Here is a 6,241-nt window from a genome sequence, read left to right as displayed (position 1 = left end):
TTGTACCCTGATGGTTAGTGCCCAACTTACAGTTTATGACAATTCTAAATTCTAATTTGTCCAAGTGTGGAACCTTGAAAGGCCAAGAGAATTAAAGCTCTTTGCCTCAGCAAGAACTATGGTCTGAGTATTTGTTCCCTCCCCAAACTTTCCCATTGAAATCTTGGCACCCAAGGTGAGGCCTTGGGACAGTTGTATCAGGGATGCAGAGCTCTAGGGGAGGCTTGAGAGAAACTCTTCATCTCTCCTACATGTGAGACCATGAGAAGGTGCCATCTATGAATCAGGAAACCGGCCTTTGCCAGACACCAAATTCTTCCTTGATTTTGGACTTGCTAGCCTCCAAAGCTGTGAAAAGTAAGTTTCAGTATCTTATGGGCTTTGCATCTCTGTGTTGATAGAGATGCTGAGACTCTGTTTAAATCCTTCACTGGCTCCCTGTAGAGGACTGAGTGGTGGCTTCCACTTCCCGACAGATACATTCAGCTTCTCAATCTTGGAACCTTAGAGTATGCTCTTCTTCAAGAAAGAATCTTTGTGAATATAATTAATGATTTTTGAGATGAGATTCTTCCAGATTTAGGTTGCCTTCCGAATCCAATACTAAAGTATGCTTATGAAGAAAGAAAACAAATTAGTATTTTGAAGATGCAAACAAAGCAATATAGACAAAGGTAGATATTGGAGTGATGGATCTACAAGTCAAGGTCCCTGGGAGTTTTCAGTACACACCAGAAGCTTGGAGAGAGGGATTTTTGGAATTCCCCCTAAGAGACTCCAGACCAAACCAACCAAGCTAACACTATTATTTCTGATTTTTGCTGTCTTGAACAGTACACAAATGCATCTCTTTTGTTTTAAACCACCTGCTGTGATAATTTGTTGTGACAGCCACTGAAAATGAGTACCACATTTCTTTCCAAGAATGTCCACGAGCTCTCTCTTGGGTCCTGTTTCCTGTTCTGCTTCTGTCATTTTGACTTTTTTCCCTCTCTTCTGGATATGTGGGATTCATTGTTATTTTATGACTTTGAGCTTCATCTATAGAACGTACTGCCCTGAGAATTTCCTTTGACTTTGTTTATGCTCATATCCCTACTAAATGTGATTTCTTAGACAGACCTTACCTTGTCACCCTCCATAAAATAGCCACTGTGTTCCCACACCTCATCACTCTATTTCACTTGCTCCTTTCGTTTTCTTGGTGTAGCACTTATCATAGTCTGTCAATATGCCAGCAAGGCCTTGGTTGTTACTTTATCTCATATCCCACTATAATTTTAGGATCTATGTAAACAAGAAATCATACTCATGTTCAGTTCTCAATCTTCAACAACTAGACTAGTGTTGGGAATCATGGTAACTAATACTTATTGAATCAAAAATACAATGCAAAATTTAGAAAAAGAAGTGTGACTTTATGTGGCGATAATTTCTCTTGTAGAAAATGCATCAGTGGCCCACATCTCAAGGCTTGCATAGAGCTCTCAGGATGTCATTGAAATTACAATCATATTATGCAATTAAGCAATATGGTAGTCTAAATTTGAATATGGGATAGTTTTTAAAGTCAAAAGTGGAAATCATTGACACATTTGCATCCAGGTACAGAGGGTGCAGAGGGGATCCTTGTGAAGCTCACTTTGATTTATTTCATCCGGTGTCCCCTTGAAGAGTCTCACAGAGCACTGTGTGACTATGATGTACCACTTCAGATGATTCTCTAAAGAAAGGAAAGTAAGGAATACTTCGAGTTGGTGTTTTAGAGCATAATAGAAGGAAGGACATGAAACTAGGGAAACTATGAGCCAAGAAGCCATTTTCTATAATGTCCAAAGAAGAATCAAGAAAGATGATGGATTAATTATTTCTAATTTAAGTTTAAAAACTACTATGATATTTGGATACTCAACCTGGAGACCACTTGAAATGTATATGGAGTATGTCAGCCCAGTATTTCATTGTTTGAGCCACTGATATGATTTTAGATACCAAGAAAAGACAGTGGAAAACATAGACGCATAGTTAAGTTTAAAGATGCTGACATCTGCTATTAGGGACACATTACCTTAAGTAATTAAGGACTCTAAGTAACTTGAGGCAAATCAAAGATAAATGACAATCTACTCAATTTGGGCAGGTACCTGGTGGAGTACCACTGGAAGCAGGAAAGCTAGGTTCAGTGTTATTTTACACTTTTATTTATGATACTCTTGGGCAAACTGGTCACATAAGTTGTACATAGGCAGATGATGTCAAATCAGAGGAACTACAAATAAAAAGGCAGGCAATAAACCCAGAGTAATACTTAGAAGATCTACAATAGGTAACAGCAATGAAACATGTGAAAGAAGAATGTTTAAAAGAAAATCCAAGAAGTAAGACAAGAATAAGGTGTTAAGTTTCAGGTAAAGCTCTGGAAAGGCTACTAGAAATTTTGAATCTTACATTCTACAGAATATGTATCTCAAAAGGTAAGGTAAGGAGAGAGAAAACTTTTTGAATATTTTTCAACTAACGGTGAAGATAAGAAAGGGTTAATTGCCTTTTTTTTTTTTCAGGTTTTACGCTAAAATTACTGACATTCCAGAAGGTACAAACTTTTTAAGTCCTTCTGACATCAGATTATCCTAACTCCAAAGGTCTTGGCAAAGTTAAATTTCTTACATCTTCGCATTGATCAACTCAATGCCCCTCAACTCAGAGTTATCTAACATGGTTTTTATGGGAATGGAAAGAAATTTTCCTTTTTACTTATTATTAATACAGGTCAAGAGACTTCTCTTAAACTTGAATAAAACATCTAATTTAAGTTTGATAGATAACAATAAAAAGAACAATAGAAATGATAAGAGAAAAGAAGAGGAGCCCAGGAGTAGGTTCACAGGAGTGCTTGAAGATGAGCTTTGGACATCAAATGAGATAACTTGAGAGGTGTTTTATCAGTATCTATCCAGGGCACTTCTATTTTATTTACCTGGGGCTTCTCACTGACCATCTGAGATTTATTACTGCTTTGTAATTCTGTGTCTGGGGGACCTGTGCATTGTAGAATGTTTAATAGCATCCCTAGCTTCTATCCATGGAATGCCAGACTACTCTCAACTTAGTGCCTTACTTTGAAAAGAAAAGTAGCTGCATTGCTAGTCGGACCAGCTCTGTACACCAACTTAGCAAATCCTAAAGGCACAAAACTTAACCATCAGTGCTATACTTTCATGGTCTAAATGTGGATACCCTGACCTGCCATGTTTGAAATCACAATCAGATGGAATCAGAATCACTTGAGGTCCTAACTTGCTGGAGCAGCCTTAGCAACAGCACATCGGAGGATTTTCTATATTGATTAAGCACAGTAATATTAATATGATTTTTGCCTCTAGTCAGCTTCTTTCTTCAGAATATCCCCTGCTGGGATCGAGAAAGTTTCTCTGATTCTAGCTGAATACTAATGCGGTAAACTTCATGGTGACCATTTGACCTGTGTCTTTTCTTCCTTTCTCTCTTCTACCCCTCCCCCTTCTCCCTAGCTTCTCCAGAGAAAAGAGTTTTCCAGGTTTTACTGTGGGGCTCACGTGTCTGCTCAGCTCACTGTTGACGCAGTGACTGATGGTTTGCAGTGCTGCCTTCCTTGACCTCGTCAACATCAGAAACTGCTCTCAAATCTCAGTCATCTCTGACAGCCTTTGAGGGAGAAATGAGACAGTCTCCCTGACACAAAGGCTTCTGGCCTCGGGTAAAAAATTCCTTTTGAAAAAAAAAATGTGAACGCTCTACAGACCACACTGCTTTCCATTCATCTTGCAGTCTGGCCCATCCATCCACCACTCCGTATTAACTTTCAGACACTATAACCTTCTCTATGTCTTGGAGCCTAGCCACAGTGGCTCAGAAGTTTTTCCTTTGTAATGACTTAGCCCTGGCATAGCCTTCAGAGCCAAGATAAAAGCTGATCAATCTATAGATCAGCTACTAACTTTGACTATTGGTAAGCAAAATAAGGATGAATTTTATTCCTTAATATAGAACTCAATTGGTAACCCAAATAACATGCAAAAAGGGAAAACCAGGACCAGAATTAGTTTGGAGAACAGTTAGTATCATTTAATCAGAATGGGTCTTTTGCATGTGGTTAAAAATTTGTAAATAGGGGCAATTTATGTGATGTGATAATTACAACAAATGAGTTGAGAAAACCTGAATATTGATTCTGATTTCACTCTGACTTGTTAAAAATTACATATAAACTCCAATTTTTTTGAACATGGAATGGTTTAAAATATGTTTCAATCTGAATTCAGCCTCAGCCAATACATGTTTGAGAGTGTCATATCAGACGTTTGTATAAAAAATCTATTTCCCTGGTCAGACAGGTTGACAGCGATGCCAAGTATTGACAAGCACAGGGGCTAACTGCCTACTTTGGAAATATAACGCAGTAGGAGCCGAGTTGCTCCTGGAGAACTGTTTACCAAGTGAGTTTCCACATCTCAGTAGTCATTGCATGCTCTGCAGTTTAAAAAAAAAAAAAAAAACAAGCTCTGACCAATTTTTTTTTTAAAAAAGATTGATTTATTTCTTTTTAAAAAAGATTTATTTATTTTTATTGGACAGGCAGATATACAGAGAGGAGGAGAGACAGAGAGGAAGATCTTCCGTCCAATGGTTCACTCCCCAAGCAGCCGCAATGGCTAGAGCTGATCCAATCTGAAGCCAGGAACCAGGAGCTTCTTCCGGGTCTCCCACACAGGTGCAGAGTCCCAAGGCTTTGGGCCATCCTCAACTGCTTTCTCAGGCCACAAGCAGGGAGCTGGATGGGAATTGGAACTGCCGGGATTAGAACTGGCATCCTTATGGGATGTGTTCAAGGTGAGGACTTCAGTCGTTATGCTATCATGCCAGGCCCATCTGACCAACTTTTATTAAAGAAAGATGTCCATGATTTACTTTGCACCAGTCTGTTCTGACATGCTTCTAATAGTAGCAATCACCTGGATCGATGATAGTGCACACTCAGTAGAAGTTTCCACATGCTATGCCCAATTGCCCCTATAGTGATAGACACCAGTTTTGGCCAACATGCCATTATCCTCTATTTCAGATTTCCTAAGGCTGGGCATTTGCTGGCGAGGATGACTAGCTTTGCTTTCCCTGTGTGAACATCTTCAGAGACAGCTTGTAGCCGAGCATGTATTTTCTGTTCTTCATCACAAGCTGGAGCCTTTAGTTGATGGACTCCAGTGACTGTTTTGTCTTCCTGGTGGCCACCATCTTCTTGCCTTCGGTGGGGGGACAGGGTGTTGTGTGCTTAACTTCTATTTAATATAAGTTTAATGGTCATAATAAGCATCCCTTCAAAGCCTAACACATACAATTTTGCAATAGATTTGACTGATTCGATAATACTATGGGCTGCCCAACTAATTTGAATGTCAGATTTTAGGCCACCCACTTATACTAGAAATTTTCCACTTTTTATCTGAACATCAAATTTAGGTGGGTGTAAAATATTTTGTTGGGCAATCCTTCTCTCTCTCTTCTGCTGTTTGTCCCAGGGATACTTTGCAAGCCTTGAAGAATCTTGAACAATTTTTCTCTGTCTAGCCCCTGATTGTGTGGAGTAGCCTAACTGAAAATAGGAAATCAACTTATGTTGTCTGAATATAACCATCATTTGTCATTTTTAGCATGCTTTAATTACTAAGTATGCCATCTTAAAAGGGTTTTTTCCCCCAGCTCATGCACTTACTAGTGAACCTGCAGAAAAGGATTCAGAGTGCAAAACTCTTGGCCCGAGAGCTTCATAGAAATGAGAGCCAATGAGGCCTGCATCACAGTATAGGGAGTAAAGCTGTGACATGGTGACTTTGACAGTATACCAGTAAATCCTTGTTAATCCTTGTGATGACTTAAGTCATCACATTGTAATTTTTGGTTTCATGGAAACAAGAAATCATGCTCCACCACATGCAGTGCCAGTGTCCCAGACTGATACTGTTTGGGTCCTAGCTTCTCCACTTTAAATCCAGCTCCCTACTAGTATTTCTGGAAAAACAACAGATAATTGCCCAGGCACCTTGACCCCTGTGTTCACATGGAAAATCTGGATGGAGCACTTAGCTCCTGACTTCAAACCAGCCCAGCTAAGACTATATCTTTTTGACAACTAAATACATTTTAAAGTAACAAGAGAGCTGAATTCTATACAGAGAGTAGTTGACCATCATCTATTACCTGTTTG

General features: G+C 39.2%; 1 pseudogene; it reads right to left on the bottom strand.

Annotated features, from left to right (window-relative positions):
* Nucleotides 1-4,943: 4,943 nt before the first annotated feature.
* On the bottom strand, nucleotides 4,944-5,271 carry LOC101519203 (large ribosomal subunit protein eL30-like; annotated as a pseudogene).
* Nucleotides 5,272-6,241: the final 970 nt, after the last annotated feature.

This window comes from Ochotona princeps, chromosome 1 (assembly GCF_030435755.1).
Source record: "Ochotona princeps isolate mOchPri1 chromosome 1, mOchPri1.hap1, whole genome shotgun sequence".
Lineage (NCBI taxonomy): Eukaryota > Metazoa > Chordata > Mammalia > Lagomorpha > Ochotonidae > Ochotona > Ochotona princeps.
Note: the sequence above shows the minus strand (reverse complement) of the source record. Positions and strands in the feature narration are given on the sequence as shown.